Source organism: Sinohyriopsis cumingii, chromosome 9 (genome assembly GCF_028554795.1).
Source record: "Sinohyriopsis cumingii isolate HCF-2022 chromosome 9, ASM2855479v2, whole genome shotgun sequence".
NCBI lineage: Eukaryota > Metazoa > Mollusca > Bivalvia > Unionida > Unionidae > Sinohyriopsis > Sinohyriopsis cumingii.
The window spans coordinates 113,957,352-113,982,951 of NC_142969.1; the positions used below are offsets into that span (position 1 = coordinate 113,957,352).

The 25,600-nt window shown below is 34.2% G+C and overlaps 1 protein-coding gene across 3 annotated transcripts in view; it reads left to right on the plus strand.

The window, feature by feature from the left end:
- Window positions 1-763: 763 nt before the first annotated feature.
- Window positions 764-25,600, plus strand: part of LOC149792497 (prestin-like) — a 33,315-nt gene continuing 8,478 nt past the window's right edge. Inside the window, exons 1-2 of one of the 3 annotated variants that reach the window (XM_089971085.1) lie at window positions 21,820-21,979; window positions 23,958-24,158. The gene's annotated coding sequence lies outside the window, so the exon portion shown is untranslated. Of the gene's footprint in view, window positions 858-21,819; window positions 21,980-23,957; window positions 24,159-25,600 lie in introns of those variants that run through there. The other 2 variants (XM_089971083.1, XM_089971084.1) reach the window with 2 other exon arrangements.

The window sequence follows — 25,600 nt, forward strand, 5'->3', positions numbered from 1 at the left end:
TTTATATAATCTTATTATTGCATCATGGGCGGATCACAATTTGATATACCGATAGTATTCGTATATCAATTTGCTTTATACCAACACTTTATATACCATATTTTTATTTTTAATGTATGTCATATATATATATATATATATATATATATATATATATATATATATATATATATATATATATATATATGAGCTGACTCTGTAAGCGTTAGATTGCTGTCCGAATGTTTTACAGTAATGAATTATTAAAGCAATCAATTAAATAATTAATTACTTGAAATATAAAACTGCAATTGTAATCAATTCATGCAAGAAAGAGTAATTAATTATTGTAATTAATTACAAATTCTCGAAAAGTAATGCAAAGTTATAACTACTTTTAAATTACAATTACACACACACACACACACACACACGCACGCACAATATATAGCAATAATTTAAAGCACTCTTTCAACTATACGCATTATGGTGTCCTTTTTGTTGACTGCGTCCGGGAAAACAACTTGTGACTACTGGAACACATTTGTTTTGTTGACATCTCCGAGTTACCTTGTATAGACTAACATAAAAATACAATAATACACCACATTCTGTGTGAACATCGCGTCAGTGTGATTGATAATGCTTGCCAGGCCGTTTTACAATGATCGTACGAATGTGTTACCGGACAAATTAACGTCTATCTTTCGGAGTCAACAATACGTCAGTCGCAAGGGCCAATGCAAAGATTACTTATAAACATTAACTATCATCGTCCTCTTCAGTATCATCATCGTCATCGTCATAGTAGCAACGACACCCACGACACCGACAACCAGAACAACAACAGCAGAATCAGCAAAAGCAACCACAAACTAGTATGTATATATGTATGTATGTATGTATGTATGTATGTATGTATGTATGTATGTATGTATGTATTTGATTTAACAACACCTAAGCTCGTTGTTGGATTTATTGTAATGAGCGAGTTTGAGGAAGTAAAAATGGCTCAGTACAAAAACTATTTAAAACGTTTACGATGATAAACTTGTAAAAAGATAAGCATATATTAATATAAGGTAAAATATAAAAGCTAAAGATATGAAAATGATTTAGAAAATGTTTAAAATAACGATAAAGGTATATATCAACATTCTGTTAGACAGTCCAAGATCTTCTGGTGGAATATCAAAAAGCTACCTCATTGAACTAACATATCTTTCGCAGGATGGAAGCCGATACACTTGAAAATAATGAATTCTACTGTCAGTGGGCACGGACAGGGAACTCGCTCTAGTTTCTTATTAGCTACTTCAAAATTAGCTGAAAATTTTAATCCCCTCTGTCCGTCTATGGCTGTGATTTGCCGTCTAAACGTCTTTAGGGCAGCCGTAGTTGTTTGGGCGCTTTTCAATAGGCATTTAGCTTAATACCGGACTTTTGGGCAGAAATTTCTTCGCATGCCATATGCAGGAAACGAATCAAGAAATATCTCATCAGTGACGGAGAGACAAGACATGCTTTATACGTACATATTTCACAGATTAATAAATTGATATACGGATGTTCTCACACAAACAAAACTGACCACAAGCATAAAAGAAATGTTGCACCACAGCACAAATGACAATAATTGGCTTCTCGCTAGAGATGCCCAAGAATGATAAAATATGACTCAATGTAGGGACTGCACCAGAAATCCTCCAGTTCTTTTCCACTCTATAGTACCTCAAGTATGCCTCACATGTGTTACCTTTATCTTAATTTATATAAATTTTACGGATTGTTAATATCTATATTGTTATTTTTTATCCTTTTGCATTTCGTGTTAATATATTTTGGGGAGAGTTTATCTTCCTAAGGTTTTGAGCAGTTTCTTTTACATTGTGGAATTTTACGTTTAGCTGGTACATACATACATACATACATACATACATACATACATACATACATACATGCATACATACTTACATGCATGTATGCATGCATACATACATACATATCTAACGTGATGATTACCTCTTAAAATGTTGACCGTGCTAAAGTTATATGATGTACAATAAAGCAAATAAAAATACACCAGATGAACAAAAAATAACAACGTAAGGAACAATTTATCAGGAAATAGGAATCGACTCACAATTATTTTCCATATATAGTACATAAATTTGAACTTTCCAGTGTGTCCAAATATTAATAAATTCTATGATAATCTAAACGATCTTCAATGATGAACTCACATTGAAGTTCTTGTCATAGATTATCTGGCAGTTTTGAGAGACTAAATTGTAAACAACAAAACAACATGCCCTGGGTCACAGGTTTAAAGGCTATAAATGGAAAATATGTGGACTGAATTTGGTAAGACCAGATATCTCCACATCCTGCCATCAGAAGTATCTTTTTCACACTAGAAAACCAGTTTTATCATTTTTACTTCTACAATCATTAAGCATGAATTGATATATTTTTCGAAGAATACAATTTTTGTTTTCGCTTAGCAACTTCAACCAGTATTTAATGGTAGATATCGGCACGGTTCTCCATATACCAACATATAGTTGGTAGAAAGTTTAACATATCGTAAGCACTTGAAATATTGTCTGTGTATCCATGTTTTATTGTCTATGGACCCTTGCTATATGCTCTGCTTTCAAAATTCCCCAACGTTCGGAGCAATACAACAAAACTGGAGATACAAAAATAATCAAATAAATCACAGGTCATATTAACTGGACTTTATACGTATTATTCAAAAGTACATTCATTGCTTTGAAATATTTGCCAGCAGTAGTATATGTAGCACAGGGAAAAAAAATGTTATATGGTAAAACATTAAGTCCCAAATAATTTACGTTGTCCACAATGTCCAGAAAGGCTTCTTTGTACCTAAATATAACATCTAGTCCTCGAACTCTTTTGTTAAAATCATAACCATTTGTATAAATATTTGCAAACTGTATTTCTATCTTATACAGAGTGCATTCAAAGTATCTCATGGTGTTTGTAGACTATCTGCTGTCTCTGAAAATATCTCATGGTGTTTGTAGACTATCTGCTGTCTCTGAAAATATCTCATGATGTTTGTATACCATCTGATGTCGTTACAAATATCTCCACGTTGTCAACAATCAATACTTCTTCTAAAAGGATACATGTCTTTTGGTTGCAATGATCATTTCTTGATCTTAAGCAAACAATGCAATCAAAATGACTTTATGCAACTTGTATACTTACACCAGCTTTTCCTTTGCAAATAATAAATCCCCAAACTTTACAATGTAAATTTGTGTGATTGAAAACTAGTAACTGTAAATCGATTGAAATGTGTTGGTAGTTGACTCTTCTATGGAAAATATGCATGTATCTTTATGCATTTGCAAGGATGTGTTTATAGCTTTAAAACAATCGCCTAATTTCGAAATAATGCATAGGCATTTAAATTCTTCACAAAGGGAAAAGGTATTACATCTCCTTCCCCACTTCGTACAAATTTAAAATGAATGCAATTACACAATCCAAACATTAAAACTGTTTTGGTTAAATAGATATTAAGTTAATGCACCAAAGAAAACATTAAAGTTTTATCGGAAAGAGATTGCATCATTTCCTAACATTTAAGTCTCATTTGCATATAGTAAAATCATCCGTAAGAGGGAACAAAAATTGTGCCGTCAAACTTCACGCATGCGTAACATTAAGCTCAAGAACAAAATAAGTTTCAAAAATCTCTAGGAGATGAATTATTTTAATTACAACATTCGGAACGAAACTGAAGTGCTAGTAGATTTCATCAAACAATTATCTAAATTAATTATGTAGCATCTCTGAAGATTAATTTGGATAGGATTGTTATGTTTGGTATCATGTTAACAACACGGACTATAAAAAATGTAAAGGACGTTAAGGTGGACATCAACAGAATATAGCCTGGGAAACAAAAATTTAGACATTTTGCTAAACATAAAATGTTGCAATTATTGTAGAAAATAATGCAGGACCAATACGACACAGTGGAATACATGACGGTAGATCCACTGTTATGCAATGAAAAATAATCAGTTATTCGGTAACTGTTGATAGGTTGCCTTTGTTGTTGTAGATTATAAAGCATGTTTCATACACAAACACGTTTCTTTCGACGATCTGGCCATTGCTATAGCTTGTAATCCATACTATTGACGTTCTGGCCATTGCTATAGCTTGTAACGAACACCATCGACGTTCTGGCCATTGCTATAGCTTGTAACCAATACCATCGACGTTCTGGCCATTGTTATAGTTTGTAATCAATACTATTGACGTTCTGGCCATTGCTATAGCTTGCAACCGATACCATCGACGTTCTGGCCATTGTTATAGCTTGTAACCAATACCATCGACGTTCTGGCCATTGCTATAGCTTGTAATCAATACCATCGACGTTCTGTCCATTGCTATAGCTTGTAATCAATACTATTGACGTTCTGTCCATTGCTATAGCTTGTAACCAATACCATCGACGTTCTGCCATTGCTATAGCTTGTAATCAATACCATTGACGTTCTGTCCATTGCTATAGCTTGTAATCAATACTACTGACGTTCTGGCTATTGTTATAGCTTGTAATCAATACCATCAACGTTCTGGCTATTGCTATAGTTTGTAATCAATACCATCGAACAGTAACAACTTAAGTATTTACAGTCGCCCTATGACAATGTTGAATTTTGCGCTTACTTATACTGTGTTTTATCACATCCTCTGAGAATTTTCTCTCTCTCATCTTCCTGCAGTTTCGTTCAGCACATTTAACCTATTGGCTTTGTTGTCTGTTATTTAGCTTTAAATGCATATATGTCTATTTTTTTCATTTAAGACCTTGAACTCGCTTGAAAGAAAATTGTATAGTCATTTAGTTCAAATTCTAATTAATGTTGATAAATATAAACGTAACAAATAGTCACTAATTGTGATCCGAGGTTTGACTTAAAATTGTGTGGTATCTCAAGGAAAATTTGAGAATGATTTTTCGAACATAGAATAATATCTGTCATGGTAAAAATGAATTTCCATGTGGTCTTTTCAAGCTTGCAGCGTCGTTCCATTATCAAACACCGTATCCAGTTTTGATTGTCACATAATTTCTGTTTACAACAGTAATCAAGACCCGATTTGTCCATCGTTTTCAAACACGATTGGAGTGCGAGTTACAATTGTTGCTTCTAAAAGTAGATTACCATACTTAAGCTAATTCTACGTAAACGTTTGTGCAAGTCGAAAAAGAAGCAGAAGTACGTCGTACACTATACGAATCTTGAATTATTAAATTTAACATGCTACATATACAAATCTAGTCGCCCAACTTAACTTGATCCTACTGATTGCCATCCAAGGCGTAGAAAGGTGCATGTCTGATGTGAAGTCACAAATGTCATGTAACATGTAACAAGCTGCAGATGAATGACGATAAAACCGTTAGTCACGCACACACGTTCTCATTCCTATTCTTTACCGTAAACAATAAGACTCAGCAACACCAACATTACACTCACACAATCAGTACGAAATCTTGGTGTGGCTGAAACGCACCATTTCCATTCGCAACCTTTCTTTCTGTTATTAATGTCACTAAAAGGAATGTGTGTTATTTAGTACTTCCGAGACTTGACTATTATAATTCACTTCTGTATGATTCTTCTCAATACTTACTATATACGCTTTAAAAGATCACACAATATATACAATCAAACAAGTCACTGCCAAATTCATAAACAACTGACACTTAACTATTATCTTGTATTTTGCAAGGCAAATCAATAAAAAAAAAGGGCTGAACAACTTTGCGGTTGCATCTCTGTACCGCCGGTGCAAGCATTTTTGTAGACAAACTACATCAACTTAGACAAATTTTAACCGATTTATCTTTCATGCTACATCTTGTTCCTCGTTTTCCCTTCGAAGGGCCTACATGAGATGAGATACACTTATCGTCCAGCATGGCAATAAGGAAGAAATAACAGCTTGTCAAAACAGGGAAAACCATGCATTCTTCTGAAGATAAAATCAGTGGATTATCCAGGGTCTTTTTCAAAACTGCATTGCTCTTCTATTGCTCTTGTGTATAATTTATTTTTACATTGCACAACTGTTGTGAAATCAATACAATCATATTCATTTAATTATTTTTCTTTACAAATCTTGCAATCTATCTGAGATGCAGTTTACTCTGTTACTATTGAACCTGATTATATATATATATATATATATATATATATATATATATATATATATATATATATATATATATATATATATATATATATATATATATGTGTGTGTGTGTGTGTGTGTGTGTGTGTGTGTGTGTACATACATATTAATACAATCATCCTATCATACAGGTTAGAGAACCTCTAATCTGTATGATAGTATTATTTGTATTATATTAATTCTGCCTACCATTATCAAGCATTCTTCTAAATAACTGAGGATCGCACTTTCTGTTCTGTCTGGTCTATCTTTGTAATTATGCTCTTACAGTATGCTCTTGTATAACAGTTTAGGAGTTAAGACAGGTCCGCACTACAATTTATGATTTGATGAGTTATTGAGATGAATTTTTCTTGTTGAATTGTTTGAAGATACTGATGGATATCTAACTAGTTCACGATCTTTGCAGGATAAAATTGTTCCTTAAGTTGTTTGTGCAACCTACCATCAAATTACTGTATCTGTATTTCTTGATCTGGACACTCCACAATAGACTTTGTAGCACAGTCTGAGCTTTAAGCGATAATCATTGCTGAAGACGAGGCACGCTTTAGGTATATAAGATTAATAGATAACTTGCTCGTTTCTAGCAAACTCCCTATTTGGAGTCCCGTTTTTATTTGAGTATTAGAACACAATGACCATTTGGTGTGGGCCGTGTTGCTGCTGAACATTTATAAAGCTGTGTGTGTGTGTGTGTGTGTGTGTGTGTGTGTGTGTGTGTTGGAGTTCTAACGTATCTTTAATCAATTTCACTCATATCGCCACAACGTCTGCAGTACGGCAGTTTACACTGATGTTTATAGCATTGGGCCATGATGCCGCCATGTGGCATCATGTCACACCCAGTCACATTGTCCTGACACAAATCCATCTAGTCCTAACACTAACCTCGTAATGGTGAGCGCCAAGCGTGGCAGGTTGCAAGTTACATTGTTTAAATCTTTGGTATGACTCGGCCGGGGTTCAACCTCCCGCTTCCGATGCTCTATTCACCAGGCCACCGGAAGGAACGTAAAGCTATATTTAATATTTCAAAACACGTAATTAGCTTACTAAAATGCATTTTCTTGTATAAAATGTTAATTTTTAAACTGGTAAATGACGAGTAGCCATCTATTCTGATTTGTGTGGCAGCTGGACAAATTTAAACATTAGTATATGTCGTTTTGTGTAAAAAGAAAAGTGAACAATCGTTAAATTAAAGAGGATAGCGGCTGACCCAGAACTGTATAATTCTTTACTGCTCTTGGTATTACCTATTTCAAACGCCCCGCTTTACTCACTGTTCTAGGAGTTGTGTGCTATAGCTCCAGGCAAATTCTTAGAGTAGTAAGCCAAGTTTGCATGCGCCTATAAACAATTCCTTCACTTTGATTGGTGCAAAAGCTTCCAAGTACATTTTCTTATGTATATATTGTCCAACATGTGCATAGACCCCACTGAATCAGTTTGCATTCATGTAGAAGATCACCTTTTACACATAGTTCAAGATTCGGGTTGATGTGTAATATACAAAGTAACTTGATTTATATAAATGTTTCTAAGTGAAGATTTATTATTAATTTAGTAAACGACAGTTGCATTGCTAACGTTTACAGTCTTACCGAGTGGGTACTTTATGTCAACTTGCTGCCTAGTGTCTCTTGTTGTAATTTAACTGCCTAGTGTCTTTTGTTGTAATTTAACTGCCTAGTGTCTTTTGTTGTAATTTAACTGCCTAGTGTCTCTTGTTGTAATTTAACTGCCTAGTGTCTCTTGTTGTAATTTAACTGCCTAGTGTCTTTTGTTGTAATTTAACTGCCTAGTGTCTCTTGTTGTAATTTAACTGCCTAGTGTCTCTTGTAGTTGTAATATAACAATGTGAAAGAGCTTTAGCGAATGCATCTGCGGTATACATATCTTCAGCACATGATGAATTTTTTTATCGCATATTATACCTTGTTCTTGCACTCATGGTAAAAGTGCATCAAAGGTCTAGATTTCAAGGTCATATAACAGTAACAAATGGTAAGTAATGTTTCCTTGACACCCTTTTATTGCCAATGAACGATTAGATTTACGAAATGTGTACCTTTTTTTACTTCGAATACTAGGGATAAAACTGATAAAACAGGTTATACGAATGATGGAAAATGTATTAACCTCCACGCATTTTCCAATGACAAAAATCAAACGATTCAGTTTAACACGCCTTTTCAGAATTAACGGCAACATGTTGTATGCTTAAGAGTGTGTGTCGTCTGCTATTTGACTTAAATTTATCGTCTGCCTTGTGACTTAAATTAAGCCTTGCATGGCGAGTCATGTACAAGACTCGTCCAATTTAAATTTAAGCAGTAATTACACATGACACTTTGTCAAATAAGATAAACACTGCAATATATGCAACTTTTTATTAACTGAATTAGTGTCATGGAGTCAGTTTGTTTTATGTTTTATTATATATTGCAATTAGTAATGTCTGCCCTTCTGTGTCAGTGCATTAGTTTGTGGATTCTACTTGTAAACAGTCCGCATACGCCGATTTAGAAATGGGGGATTGTATTCAATACTTTTATTTACGAGGATTGGTGGCTGATGACTAAAGTTTCAAATCCAATATGCAGCACCATTGATGGGCCTTGAGTATCTAATGTCACTTTTTAATAGACAATACAGATTCTTGTTCGAAACCTAAACTGAGTCTTCACCTATCGAGGGAGGCTGATTATAGCTGCCATGAAGCTTAATAAAGAAAACAGGAGGTAGTGACAGAACGTATCACAAGTCACAGTGTCACGTATACAAACGGATAGATGTATGCGACGACTTCCATTCAAGTTATTCAGACGCTTTCCGAAAAAGTTCTAAATGGTGTGTGATCTAGTCCGTCCGAGCATGTGTGCGTGCGCGGCTGAGAATGCACAATACCCCTGCATCATTTTGGGGGTACGGTTGGTGGTCGCCTGCGGAAGGAGACAACAGTTTCGTAATTTGTATTCACCACCTGATGAGTGAAATCTGGAAAGAACACGTTCACTTCTGAAACCGTCTTTTGTCTACGGGTTACGGGCTAGTGATTCGTTGCAGTCACTGTCTTACACTGACAGGAGCTCACGCGTGAACAACACCAAAAAAGCTGGTATCTGGATTCAAAAGCTTAGTTGATAAATATAGATTTAAGACCACACATGCCATTTATTCTCAAATGATCGGCTTACATAATTGATCCTGTAGATTTTGCCAATCATTTGAAATATACATGGAAAGCATAATACTTGATAATGGCGCCACTCAAAGCTTTCTCCCACCCATTCCCGACACTCGTGACTCGTGTTTGCTGTTGCGATTGCTTGCTTGTTTGTTTTTTGTTGTTGTTGTTGTACTCTTAATTATCGTCTTCGTCGTCATTGATGTTGTCAGTGTCAAGATATCTAGAAATAGATTTCTTCTCATAATACATGGCATTACTTATTTACCTCAGTTTTTCTGCAATCTTATCTGTCATGAAAAACTAAAAAAATGGTGCCCTCATAATTTAACTCACAGGAAGTAACTCATTTGGAAGTCTACAACAATAACCGCTATAAAGTCTGAGAATATGATAAAGACCTGATAGTAGATGATAAGAAAATTCGCAAGCTTACAACATGTACTGTATAGCTAGACCAAATGCATTTTTTCTTAAATCTGCACTATATTGTAAAACTTTCTACTATATAATATAATCATCTGCCAATAGAAAATTAGCGGAAGACGACATTATTGATGTTGTGTCATATGCGCGACTTCGAACCGGTAAGTTAAATCAATAAAAGTTACTGACCGTCATGGTAAAGTTATACATACCACCTGCAAGATAACACATGACACAGTGTCTGCCGAATTTCACAGCATACAATTTTAAACAAACATTTGTAACTAGATGTTTGAAGATTTTCCCTGCATGTTTTCGCGTCCTCCAAGGATCTAATAGTCGGATAAAGGCATTAGTAATATTTACGTTTTCCACCTTCCATAAGATTTGATGCGAATAAATGAACATAAAAGTTAGAAGTGAACATTTCTACGCGCACCTCCCCTTGGATAAATATAGACTTGTCATTGGTGCATACTATGAACTATGAAATTTTGGTCCGCATGAATAATTCTCGCTCCGTGGTGTTAAGATATTTAGCACACTGGGGGGTCACAATTAATACGGGCAAATAGGTATCACGGCATAATCAATAGTTCATTTGAGTGGAGCATATATGGCTTAGGTTACTTGTAGGCCATTGTATTCCTCATCAATGACACCACTAACTCAATTCCAACATGACGTACATGTGTTGACAAAGTGTTTATACAGCGATATGCTATAAATATCATGATAAAATTTCACAATTTACGTCATAGGTACGTACATATTTCACTAAATGCTGAAAATATTCTTTAAATTTGCAGTTTAAATTTTCTGGAAATCTTCTGCTAAATATTATGATTTTTTTTCTCTGATTAGGATATAGTATAAAGAGAGATGTACAACACATTGTTATAAATATTTAATTTTCTTTATTTGTCAGGTTCTTTTACTCTTTGTTATAGTATATGCTGTGGGTTATGTAAACTTGTAATTTTGTAGCTGACCTTGTCCAAAGTCAAGTTCATTATGTACTGACTAAAATCTTTGTTTTAATTCTGTAAACAACTAATACATGGTTAATAGTTTATCACCGAGTATATGTTTAATATTAGGATTATTATTAATAGAAGCAAACATATTTATCTTGGTCTGAGTCAAGAATATTGTGTTTACTATGTTCTTTATTACAAGTTTAATAACAGACCGCTAATTATAACTAACAGTCTATCTTGTAAACATATGGAAACTTCTAGAATGATAGTTTCCATTAGTTAATAGTCTTTTATATAAAATGATAGTTGTGACCTAGGTCAGGTAGAGAAGTATAACATCTTTTTTACGGGGAAAAAAATATTTATTCGTACTGTAAGATCTGAGCAGAATTGGTAGTATTCTTGTTGTGTCCAGTATTTCATTTGGGCTGGAATTTATTTATTCAATTTTTTTTAACTTAAAGTTATTCTTCTATGGAAATACAAAAAGCTCAAAAATAGATTTCTTGGAAATAGAGATTTGAATTTATATTGAACATTCAAATAATGATATATTCTTGGATTATATTATTGTGATGCAACACAAGATCTTCGACACATCACCATGAAAGCGGGCCACCACAGGCACATCAACAATCCAGTGTTGGATTTATTCTGGAATTCCACCAAAGTTTATGCAGAAATTTAGCCATTAGCTCTTGTGTTAGAAATTCTAGAATTATTTGTGATTTAATTCGCAATACCTTAATTTCTTTTTACATCTTTTGCTTTGTATTCTAGAGAAATAGATTATTTTGTTTAATTTTACAAAACGTGTTGGTTTTGATATTTTCTATGACTTAGTTTGAGACTGTAAAGTCATGATACAAAGGTGATTTTAAACCGCACACCTGGGAATAGTTTTAATTGAAACGAAAACTAATAAACCCAAAGCAACGCAATGTGGCGATGAATAAGTAAAATTTTAGGAAATTCAAAGCTTTTCACCAAGGATGAAATAACGCTCTTTTCATGTTCATTTTCAAGACAAAATGATTGCATTTTACTCCTTTACAACTGGTGACTATTTAACTGGCGCAAATAAAGCTACATTCTAAAATATCCCATGCAAAGTTAGTGTGTTACACTATTGATATTCATCATGGCAAGTCCTATGCAAAGTTAGTGTGTTACACTATTGACAGTCATCATGACAAGTCCCATGCAAAGTTAGTGTGTTACACTATTGAAATTCATCTTGAACTTCATCATGGCACGTCCCAAGCAAAGTTAGTGTGTTACACTATTGAGATTCATCATGGCAAGTCCCATGCAAAGTTAGTGTGTTACACTACTGAGATTCATCATGGCAAGTCCCATGCAAAGTTAGTGTGTTACACTATTGAAATTCATCATGAACTTCATCATGGCACGTCCCATGCAAAGTTAGTGTATTACACTATTGAGATTCATCATGGCAAGTCCCATGCAAAGTTAGTGTGTTACACTATTGAGATTCATCATGGCAAGTCCCATGCAAAGTTAGTGTGTTACACTATTGAAATTCATCATGAATTTCATCATGACAAGTCCCATGCAAAGTTAGTGTGTTACACTATTGGCATTCATCATGACAAGTCCCATGCAAAGTTAGTGTGTTACACTATTGGCATTCATCATGACAAGTCCCATGCAAAGTTAGTGTGTTACACTATTGGCATTCATCATGACAAGTCCCATGCAAAGTTAGTGTGTTACACTTTTGGCAGCCATCACATATTATCCCCATCCATATATCTACTAATCAGTCAATCTATTCATTTATCTATTTAGCTACTAATCAATATATTCATCTATTTAGCTACTAACCAATCTATTCACCTATTTATATATCTACTAATCAGTTCATCTATTTATCTATTTATATTTCTACTAATCAGTCAGTCTATTCATCTATCTATTTAGCTACAAATCAATCTATTCATCTGTCTATGTATATGCTAATCAGTCAGTCTATTCAACATTCTATGTATAAACTAACCTGTCAGTCTTGTCATCTATCTATATATCTACTATTCAGACACTCTATTCATCTATCTATGTATTTACTAATCAGCCAATCTTTTCATCTGTCTATTTAGCTACTAATCAGTCAGTCTATATATCTATCTATATACATGTACTAATCAGTCAGGCTATTCATCTATCTATTTAGCTGCTAGTCAGTTAATCTATTCATCTATCTATATACACTAATTAGTCAATCTGTTCATATACACACACACACACACACATACATACATATATATATATATATATATATATATATATATATATATATATATATATATATATATATATATACTAATCAGTCAATCTATTCATCTATCCATATATCTACTAAGCAGTCAATCTATGCATTAATTGATATATCTACTAATCAGTCAATATATTCATCTATATATATTACTACTAATCAGTTTGTCTATATGTCTACTAATCAGTCAATCTATTCATCCATCTATATATCTACTAACCTGTCAATCTTTCCATCCATATATATATCTACTAACCAGTCAATCTATTCCTCTATCTATATTACTACTAAGCAGTCAATCTATTCATCTATATGTATTACTACTAATCAGTCAGTCTATATATATATATATATATATATATATATATATATATATATATATATATATGCTAATCAGTCAATCTTTTCATCCATCTATATATATCTACTAATCAGTCAGTCTATTCATTTATCATTATATCTAGCCAGCAATATACCTGGCTAGCTAGCAGAAGTCATAGACAGAAATTTGGCGAATCGTTTTAGTACCAAACTGTGTGTTGAAAATAAGGTGCCATAACCTTTGACCTATTTCAATTATTGTGTATATCTTTTGGTGTTTTACTCTGTGGTAAAATGCAAGCATTTTAGTTTAGCTCATTCTTACATATTTGTTCATATAGCACTCACATCGATGTTCATATATATTGATAAAGCACTCACATCGAGGTTCCAGTTCTCTCCATTTAAATGCCTTCAATATTGCTACAACACAAATGTCCAACGTAGATAACAAAATAACGTTAATTCAATAGGTTTTGTAGTCTGCAAGATACGTGTCATCTACGTTGCACTGTTATTCAATGTTATTGTTGGGCTGTTGCATCACTGATATATTGATAACTGTCTATATATGACTGCTTGTCAGAGATTATTGAACCGCTAACCAATTAGATTGCATAATCAATGTCATTCGTTAGAATTCATTGCTCCTTCTAACAGAGTACTCTTTGCTTTACAAACAAAGTCAAATCAAAGTCAAAAAGCTTTATTTGAAGTTGGCAGTTGTTTGAAGTAAAAATAAGCATTTATCTCTGAGATCTATTTACCAACCATAAAACAGTAAGACTTCATTACATAAGACACTTATAAATGGTTTTAGGAAGCTACGATATAATGAGAAGACACACACACACACACACATACCACTCACATACACAGATTACGATACATATATATCAAATTTTGCAGACACAATTTAAGCTAGTTTACCAAGAGGCTTAGTAAAACTAATTCATATAAAATGTAAGATCATGGGATATAAAACACATAGTCTATAACATACCAGTTAGAAATATAACTGGTATGCAACGCACATACGACCAACCCACTACAACACATATTTTATACAGTAATACATATATAAACAACACACAACGCACATACGACCAACCCACTACAACACATATTTTGTACAGTAATACATATATAAACAACACCATACTAAATATTGCATACACGTCATACAATGAAAAGCATACACAGTATTAGGAAGCAACGAAAACCACGCATGATAGATAAAATGGATGCCATACAAATCTAAAGGTACTAGGCTTGACCAGCAGATTGAATCAAAGGGGGTGGGGTAATCCTAATACAAACATAAAAGCTTTGGCGAAACAAAAGGATGATTTTCCACGCTTATTTTAGTGACCCTTGGAATATCAGGAATATAAAAGAATAAGGAGGTTACTTTTCCGACATTCTGTCATGAAGATACAATGGTTTGTTTAGATTTCTAAAATGTCAAGAGCTATAGTGGTTATTTACAGATGTCGACTGGAAGGCAGTCAGGGGAAGGATTCATCAAAACTGCAGCACATCATTTGTTTCCACCCAAGGCCATCTTCCATTCTTCAGTAAATTTAAGAAGGACAGTTTGGCAATTATTACCGTTGCGGAAGGTTACAAGGCAGTAATATGTCTTTGAAGTAATCGGTTAGTCGGTTCGTCATTGCCGTTTAAAAAAAGTTGATTGATCTACAAAAATGTTTTGTAGATTTTAAACTTCAAAAGTTATCTGAATTAATAATTCTCTATTTTATTTGGGTATTTGGATTTTAAACTTGAGTGTGCTGTTATTCACATTTTGCTCAAAATCCTAAGTTCCTTTTTTAAAAAAGTAATAATACAGTTCGCTAACGTTTCGTTCGTCAGTGATGCGACTATTTTTATAAGCTAATTTGAAAGAGGATCAATCGAATTAGTATCTCTGTTGCTTAGAATGTTTTTATGATGGTCAAAATTTGTTTGATTTCGAGCCATCAACACATATTTTAAAAAAATATGACGAAATTGGTTGCTTCTAGCATTAATAGCTGAGTCACAGAGTCTTCCAAAGTGTTCATAATTGCTCTTGGATCTGGGTGATTTAAATCTGTTAAAAGACAGCTTCATGTATTTCCCTTACATCAAAGACCTTCAATAGTATTGGAATGTATTCCCTCGGAGAGTAATTATTTATGTCACATATCATCTAAAATGCGGAGAATGTGAAAGGACACACGCTGAAGCCATCAATGAAAGCACAAAAGTAAAACGTTTAATGGACCGGCAAGGTTTCTTTGTTGTTAGTTGGTCTTTGGTGATAGCATGAATGTCCCTGAAATAACAGTAAAAATAAACATTCAGTTCAATACGTTTTCTGGGATTGTTTGTAAGGATTATCAACAGAGGTTGGCAGAGACATTTCGTAAAACATATGCCGACCTGAACAACGTTGGTCAAGTCAGAGATAGTAGTTTTCCGTATGATGAGGAACCATATTTTGTACATACGCAATCTTAATCAGCAAGTAAAAGAAGCGTGTCATAGCTTGCAGTGATTTTGTCTACAAATAGTGCTAAGTCATCAATACAACCTGAATCTAAATGTTATTGGAGGTCAATACTATACTAGAAACGAATCTTAAGGTTACTGGAGGTCAGTGATATACAAGAAGTGAATCTGAAGGTTATTGGAGGTCAATAAAATACTAGAGGTGAATCTGAAGGTTATTGGAGGTCAATAAAATACTAGAGGTGAATCTGAAGGTTATTGGAGGTCAGTAAAATACTAGAGGTGAATCTGAAGGTTATTGGGGGTAATTAGTATACTAGAAGTGAATCTGGAAGTGCTAGAGGTCAGTAATAAGTTAAAAGTGAATCTGGAAGTTGTGGAGGTCAGTAATGTATTAGAAGTGAACCCTAGAAGTGTTGGAGGTCAATAATATACTAGAAGTGAACCTAGAAGTGCTAGAGGTCAAAAATTTGCTAAAAGTGAATCTAGAAGTTGTTGAGGTCAGTAATTTATTAGAAATGAATGCAGAAGTGTTTTATGTCAGTAATATGCTAGACGTGAAGCTAGAGTTGATGGATGTTAGCAATATACTTGAAGTGACTCTAGAAATGTTGGATGTTAGCAATATACTTGAAGTGACTCTAGAAATGTTGGAGGTTAGCAATATACTTGAAGTGACTCTAGAAATGTTGGAGGTTAGCAATATACTTGAAGTGACTCTAGAAATGTTGGAGGTTGGAAATACATTAAAAGCTCCTCTAGAAGTGATTAGAATTGCTGGAGGTCAGCAGTATGCCAGACATGACTCTAGAAGGGCTGGAGGTCAGCAATATGCCAGACATGACTCTAGAATTGCTGGAGGTCAGCAATATGCCAGACATGACTCTAGAATTGCTGGAGGTCAGCAATATGCCAGACATGACTCTAGAATTGCTGGAGGTCAGCAATATGCCAGACATGACTCTAGAATTGCTGGAGGTCAGAAATATGCCAGACATGACTCTAGAATTGCTGGAGGTCAGCAATATACCAGACATGACTCTAGAATTGCTGGAGGTCAGCAATATGCCAGACATGACTCTAGAATTGCTGGAGGTCAGCAATAAGCCAGACATGACTCTAGAAGGGCTGGAGGTCAGAAATATAATAACTATATACAAGAAGTAATATAGAAGTACCGAAGGGTATGATATACATCGTGTAAATATTTCGAGGCAATTCTACATTTTTAATCTGAAGCTATTTTATTTAACATCATTTGCAAGACCAAGTCAAGTTATAAATTTTCCTGTGTCATTATCCGTTCTTACAGATTCATGGCGTCTACATAACTGTTCACAAAAACAAACCCTGCTTAAACATCGTCCCTACATCATTGTTACATTTACATCTAGCCAACTAGACGACCATCCATTATCCAGTCGGAAAGATGGCATCAATGGATATGCTCATAAAAGAGTAACGTACCTTTTGTCGAGACCAACTTAAATGTCTGGTTACAGTTTTCACTTCAATGCCACAACTGTAGTTATTTCCCATAAGGTCCGATTTATTTTATTTTATGTTCCCCTCATGGTTTATGTTCGTTCTTTAATATTACATTACTGACGCAAGTGAATCTAGCTAGCATTACATTTAGACTCCACTTTGACCTCCAGTGAAGGTCACATCTTATATTTTCATTATTCTTTTAAAAGCTAAAGATTGTTTTCTCTCCTCGTCCCCCATTTTTTCTTATTGGAATATTATATGCTTGTGGTTCGTCTTATTAGAATAGTTCATGCTTGTCATTGGTCTTATTGGAGTATAATATACTTGCAATTGGTCTTGTTGGAGTGTAATACACTTGTCATTGGTCTTATTGCAGTATAATATACTTGTCACTGGTCTTCTTGGAGTATAATATACTTGTCATTGATCTTATAGGAGTGTAATATACTTGTCATTGGTCTTATTGGAATATAACATACTTGTGATTGGTCTTATAGGAATATAATATACTTGTCATTGGTCTTATTGGAGTATAATATACTTGTCATTGGTCTTATTGGAATATAATATACTTGTGATTGGTCTTATAGGAATATAATATACTTGTCACTGGTCTTCTTGGAGTATAATATACTTGTCATTGGTCTTATTGGAGTATAATATACTTGTGACTGGTCTTATAGGAATATAATATACTTGTCATTGGTCTTATAGGAGTATAATATACTTGTGATTGGTCTTATAGGAATATAATATACTTGTCATTGGTCTTCTTGGAGTATAATATATTTGTCATTGGTCTTATTGGAGTGCAATATACTTGTGATTGGTCTTATAGGAATATAATATACTTGTCATTGGTCTTCTTGGAGTATAATATACTTGTCATTGATCTTATTGGAGTATAATATACTTGTCATTGGTCTTCTTGGAGTATAATATACTTGTCATTGATCTTATCGGAGTATAGTATACTTGTCATTGGTCTTATTGCAGTATAATATATTTGTCATTGATCTTATTGGAGTATAATATACTTGTCATTGGTCTTATAGGAGTATAATATACTTGTGATTGGTCTTACAGGAATATAATATACTTGTCATTGGTCTTCTTGGAGTATAATATATTTGTCATTGGTCTTATTGGAGTGCAATATACTTGTGATTGGTCTTATAGGAATATAATATACTTGTCATTGGTCTTCTTGGAGTATAATATACTTGTCATTGATCTTATCGGAGTATAGTATACTTGTCATTGGTCTTATTTCAGTATAATATATTTGTCATTGATCTTATTGGAGTATACTATACTTGTCATTGGTCTTATTGGAGTATAATATACTTGTCATTGGTCTTATAGGAGTATAATATACTTGTGATTGGTCTTACAGGAAAATAATATACTTGTCATTGGTCTTCTTGGAGTATAATATATTTGTCATTGGTCTTATTGGAGTGCAATATACTTGTGATTGGTCTTATAGGAATATAATATACTTGTCATTGGTCTTCTTGGAGTATAATATACTTGTCATTGGTCTTATAGAAGTATAATATACTTGCCATTGGTCTTCTTGGAGTATAATATACTTGTCATTGGTCTTATTGGAGTATAATGTACTTGTCATTGGTCTTATAGGAATATAATATACTTGTCATTGGTCTTCTTGGAGTATAATATACTTGTCATTGGTCTTATTGCAGTATAATATATTTGTCATTGATCTTATCGGAGTATAATATACTTGTCATTGGTCTTATAGGAATATAATATACTTGTCATTGGTCTTCTTGGAGTATAATATACTTGTCATTGGTCTTATTGGAGTATAATATACTTGTCATTGGTCTTATAGGAATATAATATACTTGTCATTGGTCTTATAGGAGTATAATATACTTGTGATTGGTCTTATTGGAGTATAATATACTCGTCATTGGTCTTCTTGGAGTATAACATACTTGTCATTGGTCTTCTTGGAATATAATATACTTGTGATTAGTCTTACTGGATGCTTGTCATTAGTCAATTTGGAATAAGAGATGAATGTCATTGGTCTTATTGGAATATTAGATGCTTGTGATTGGTCTTGTTTGATTGAGAGATGATTGTCATTGGTCTTATTGGAATATTAGATGCTTGTGATTGGTCTTGTTTGATTGAGAGATGATTGTCATTGGTCTTATTGGAATATTAGATGCTTGTGATTGGTCTTGTTTGATTGAGAGATGATTGTGATTTGTCTTATTGGAATATTAGATGCTTGTGATTGGTCTTGTTTGATTGAGAGATGATTGTGATTGGTTCGATTTGGGGATATTTAGGGCATATACTCACATGAAGGTTTTATCAAGCTGAAGCAAATCGAGTATAGGGCCATGTACAAGGACACATAAGGGCATCTGGTATTGTTGCAGGGTTCTAACCTGCACCCTTCTTTTCTCTAGGTCTACACTCTAATCGTTAAACCACAGACAAAATATTATATTTGTTCAAGTAAGATATCCGTTCTGGCACTGGCATATGAGGTTGTCGGGAAGTGTAAGTGAAAATGTTCAGGAGTGTTAAGGGTGCAGTCTCTCCGTCTCCTTCCGCGTTTAAGCTGGATCCTTGCAACACCGTACAACTAGCTGTTCCTTATAGTTAAGGTATATTTTGATCATATTTCTACCACTTGATCGTCACAACCATGGCTGTCACAACCAACTGAAAAAGCTTAATTCGAAAACTATATACTATTTTATTGATCGCTGACTCCGCTAAAATCTCAGTCAAACTTATACACATCGCAAGTCATGTCTGCTGTCCAGTATAAGTGCTGATAATATGTGAGATATTACGTGAGTGAGGCTACACGTCGAGCTTGTAGGCACTTTCGGGCCTGATAATCAATTTATAACTTATAATATTCTAAAACTCATAACTTAAATATCCTTTTCAATTTTCACGAAATTTATGGATTTTAGAATGAGTCGATTTCTTTAGACATGCTATAGAAATTAGTGGGTGGACCATTCATCTTCATTCATTGGTCAATTACCGCCTCTCCACACCTCCACCAGTCAGACTCATATACAGTATCCAAGAAAACAAACGAGGGCTATGGGTGACAAACAGATGAGCCTTGATTCGTTTGACACACACACGTGCCAAGTCCACTTAAGTCTAAACGGAACAGGAGCCTAGACGGATAACTGAAATATATTACCTCCTTGACAGATATAGCCTTCTCGTCAGTTTAAATTAATTGGACTGACCACAGACATCCGGGTACTATCATGTCCAATTGAAATACCATCCACACAACAACACAAAAATATAGCCTAACCAATACTAGCCCCAAGAGACTGGTCATGAGAAGCTATCGAGCTGATCATACCCAGCGAACTAAACCACTAAAATGTATATTTTTAAAAACTATGGCATGCAGCATTTAAGGTATAAATTATAACTAACTTGCGTCCTGTATTCGTGATTTTTAAAATGAAATGGCAATTCCAGAGGCTAAAATTAAATCACGCAACAATAGAAATAGTTTATTAGTTTCAACATAATCTTTAATATTTTCATACGTTTGTAATTATACATTATAAGAGGCAGAATATAGAAATAGTTTATTCACGGTGTCCGAAAGAAAGCAAAAGATAGAAAAATAGTTTTAAACAGTAAGTAGGCGGCGCCCTTCATAGAAGCAGTTTTTGTGGTCAGATACACAGATAAATTGTCTAAGTAAAGTCTTTTAAAAGAGAATATTTACAGATGATTTTGAAAGCAACCGTCTTTCTCGTGATTAATAATATATTCCCTTTTTATTCATAAAGCATCTTATAACTTATTAAGTATAGCTTATTTAAAAGCTATTTACATGAATGTTTGATTTCACATGTTGCCATGAACGCCGTACAGAAGTACATATTAGCGTCTTGACACGGAGTTTGAAGTGGTGTTGTAATCCGCCCTGCCTTAACATGTCAATCCTCTGCCCCGCATCGAGCTTCAAGCGCTTTCTTATTCTTAACAGCTTTCACCAAGAGTTCTAAATATATTCCCATGAAAACGCCTATCCGCACTGCAAGAAAGGCCTTTGAAATAACGAAAACATGGTCACGCCTTGCAAATGTACCGTGTTCAACATAAGCATTTCATGTAAAACATCACTTTCCGGAACCATGTCTCTTGTAGACTGTTTGAAAGTATTTTGTCAGCTCCGACGACATGTCTGACAGGTATGTGATTGGTTTATGTCAGCCAGAGGGCGGGACTACGTCAAAACTTTCGTATGGTGGTGGAAAAATATGCATCATATAATAAATTTACTGACGAGGTAAGGAAAAGTACAGGTATGAGGTAATTAATGAAGACACTTTGATATGCATCACTTGTCATATATAAAAGGCAAGGGCAATGTCGTACAGGTCAGTACTTGACGTTCTTGCTTGTTCGCCGTGGATGTTATATGATGGTCCGAACTGAATGTTGAACTTATTATAGGTTAACTTTTAGACTTGCCAAGGCTCTTGTTTTGCTCATAGACAGGTATGTATACATTTAAGTATAACTTTACAGATCATTTAAATGTTGAAATGTACAAAACAATGTTAATGATCGTAGCTAAAAATGAGTGACTGTAATTTTTTCTAGTCATCGTGAGATATGTAGTAGTGATGCATCCATTAGTATTTTTAAACGTTTGTTTTTACTTTGCTTCATTTTTATTAGTGCATCAACAGTTTTCTTTAAAGGAAATAATGAAAACCAAATTTTGTTTGGACTTTATACAATATCTAACTTCAGCTTTATGTCGCTACAAACTCCGTCCTAAAATTTTCAGAAAAGTACACGATTACACTTCAGTGCCACTTTTGAAATGTTTTGTACATATGTGGATTTTTATATTCTTTATACATGCTCAAGACTTACGTAAAACAATGAGTGCTAAATGAAACGAATTGATACCGAATCTGACACATATGCTCGACGGTTAACTGATTACAATAGCAGTAGAATAGATGTATATTCTACTCTTGGTCGAGGAATGTCACTAAAAGACGAAACGGCATAGGCAATCAGGCTTGCAGAATTATTGGACATTTGGCACATAAGGCCACATTCATGAGAAAAGTTATTGCAGACTTTGTTAGCGTCGCAAAATAGATCATCTGTGATTGATCTAATCGTTTCTTGTTTGATCGATCGATTGATTAATTTATGTTTATTTTAATGACGTGCACCATAATACATGAAATGTTTCGACTCTCTTCGTGCTAAGATTGTTCGAATTTCTTCGTTCTAAGATTTTCCGACAATCTTCGTACTCAGTTTTTCCGAGTTTCTTCGTGCTAAGATTTTCCTTTAGAAAGCAAAAGCACCGCTGTAAATTCATTCTCTACTGGCAGGGGGCTGTGTACTTTGTAAGACTTAAAAAGTCCTGACAAGAATAATAGATATATTGCTCTGTTACGTATATATGTTTAGAAGGAGTGTGATACTTTTATGTATTTGTGGACATCTAACGTAAACGTTTAGTATACACATTTTATTACTTGCATTTTTATTTAACTTTATCAACTTCATCATCAAAGTTGTATAAACTTTAGAAACGTTATTTATGAAGTTCTCTCTCTCTCTCTCTCTTAAAACGTGTCTTCTTTCCCTGGGACGTTGCACTGTTTTAAGTGACATTCCGTCCAATTATATTCATTCGCCTCGCCAAGATTTAGTAAGGAATGCGAGAGGTCCTGGGTTCGATCCCCCGTGGAGTCATACCAAAGACTTACAAAAATGGTACTAACAGCTGCCTCGCTTGGCGCTCAGCATTAAAAGGTTAGTGTTAGGATTGGTCGGCCTGGTGTCAGGATAATGTGACTGGGTGGGACATCATGCTACATGTCGGCGGCATGATGCCCCAGTGCTAGACATCACTTTAATCTGCCACATGCAGACATCGTAGCGATATGACTGAAAAATCCAAATCACACACACACACACACACACACACACGATTTAGTAAGTGCAATATTATTCAGCTTGTCTATATAAAGTCTCACTGGACAGTTTGTGATGAATTTTCATCTGACTAGGACAGATGGCAGAAAAATGATAATATTTTTTACATTAATGATACAAATAACCAACCAATGATTTTTCGTGGAAATCATGCGTATTATATTTTAATTCAAAGTATTCGTGTTTTGCCGTTGTACAATTGATAGCTTTTACACTGAACCAACACTTCCCCATACCTTTTCTCAGTTCATGTTTGACAGTACAGAGCTATTTTGAATATTTTCCTGTGGAAACGTGGACCAAACATCAGCATGGGCCTTATGCATGTTTAATGTTCACCTGTATTATGACAAAATGGAATGCTTCTAACGTCCTAAGTTACACATTTGATCTCCAATGCTATTCTGTGACAGGCGATCGCCTAGCAAGTCATTCCATTTTCAAGCCAAACTCAAACTAATTGTAAACCAAATTGTAAATTTAATTATGTGTGTATTTTTCTAATCAGTTGCCTCGTGCTTCATTATTTCTACCTTAAAAAATGGAGGACGGGGTCAAAATATGAAACTATCAGGAGGACCGAAGTTAGAAATATATAGATACCTCAGATTGGATGCCAGAGGTCGCGGGTTCAAACCCAAGCCAAGTCGAACAAAGACTTACAAAAATGATACTAACAGCTGCCTCGCTAGACGCTCAGCATTAAGAGGTAAGTGTTATGACTGGTCAGTCTTGTGTCAGGATAATGTGACTGGGTGTTACATCATGCTACATGTGTGCGGCATGGTGCCCCAGTGCTAGACATTACTACAAACTGCTACACTGCGGACATTGAAGCGATGTGACTGAAAAATTGTTAAAGCTACGTTAAAAAACCAAATCACACAAACGCACTCCGCCATGTCATATTACGTCCAGTCGTTCATGTAGTTCATAGGGCTACGACAACATCTAGGTAAAACATGGGATGTTATATCGATAATGTCATAATATGATCATCACTTTATCTTGATCTGTGCTATAAACATTGCCGATAAAAAGGCATACATCTTTAATGAGAAGTTACGGTGAGACAAATGCAGGGAACGTGTGTAATTTTTAAATGATACAAGAAATAATCTTCTTGATACACGCATTATACTGAATGGATTTTGTTCTACGTGAACAATTAAAACGACACGTTGTGGTATGATGATGTATTGGCATTTGTTGAATGACTCAGAATAATGTGGGAAACAATGCGGATTTAAATTAAAATATCAAACTATTCTGATTTCATGTGATTTATCGCGGGCGCAGCTCCACTGCTAATTTCGGTTGTTGTTTTTTTATCACCAATGATATACCGAGAGAATATTGTTGACAAAGTTACAGTGGATCAGTCTGAAATATCCAAATATCGTTATTTACAAAATATGAGGTCTTTTGCATGTAGGTCTTTCGCTTTGTAACGTGATTTCGATTTTCTTGCCAAGATCATTAGGTCGTGGATGGGGTTAGGTGTGGCATCATGCCTACATGGCAGTCGGAACATCCTTGTCTCTGAGGTTTCCAAAATCAATTGCCTTTCAGATGCCTTTAGTGAATCACGATTGTATGGTATCATGAGTTGAATGCGGTTTAAAGTCAAAGACAGAAAGAAACAGGAAATTATGAGATAATGTATGGTAATTTCCGATTATATTATTTAATATTATTGTCACTTGCCTCTTAGTGATTTTTAAGTATTCAAAGTAGAATTTGATGATCAATACGAAATACTATTTTCCTTTTTCTTTTTAGTTGATGTTCATTCCTTTTATTTCTTTGTATTACAATCCCTTCATTTTTGTTTAGTCCGTTAATTCTCATTAATGCATGCTCAGTTTGGTTCATTTTGGAATTTTGACACCGCGTCAAAGTATTGTAACTATGGTTACAAGATAGTAATTATATGATTGATAATTATACTAAATGCAAAGAATGCAATCTATGTGTTTTACTTGCAAGAAGATAGATGTAAATTGTATTGAGAAACTAACTACAAAAACGAGAATGAATATAATTTTAGTGTTGACAAGATTATGAATGAAAAGCTACCTTAATGTTAACAGACTATGACTCAAAAGCTACCTTAATGTTAAAAGATTATGATTCAAAAGCTACCTTAAT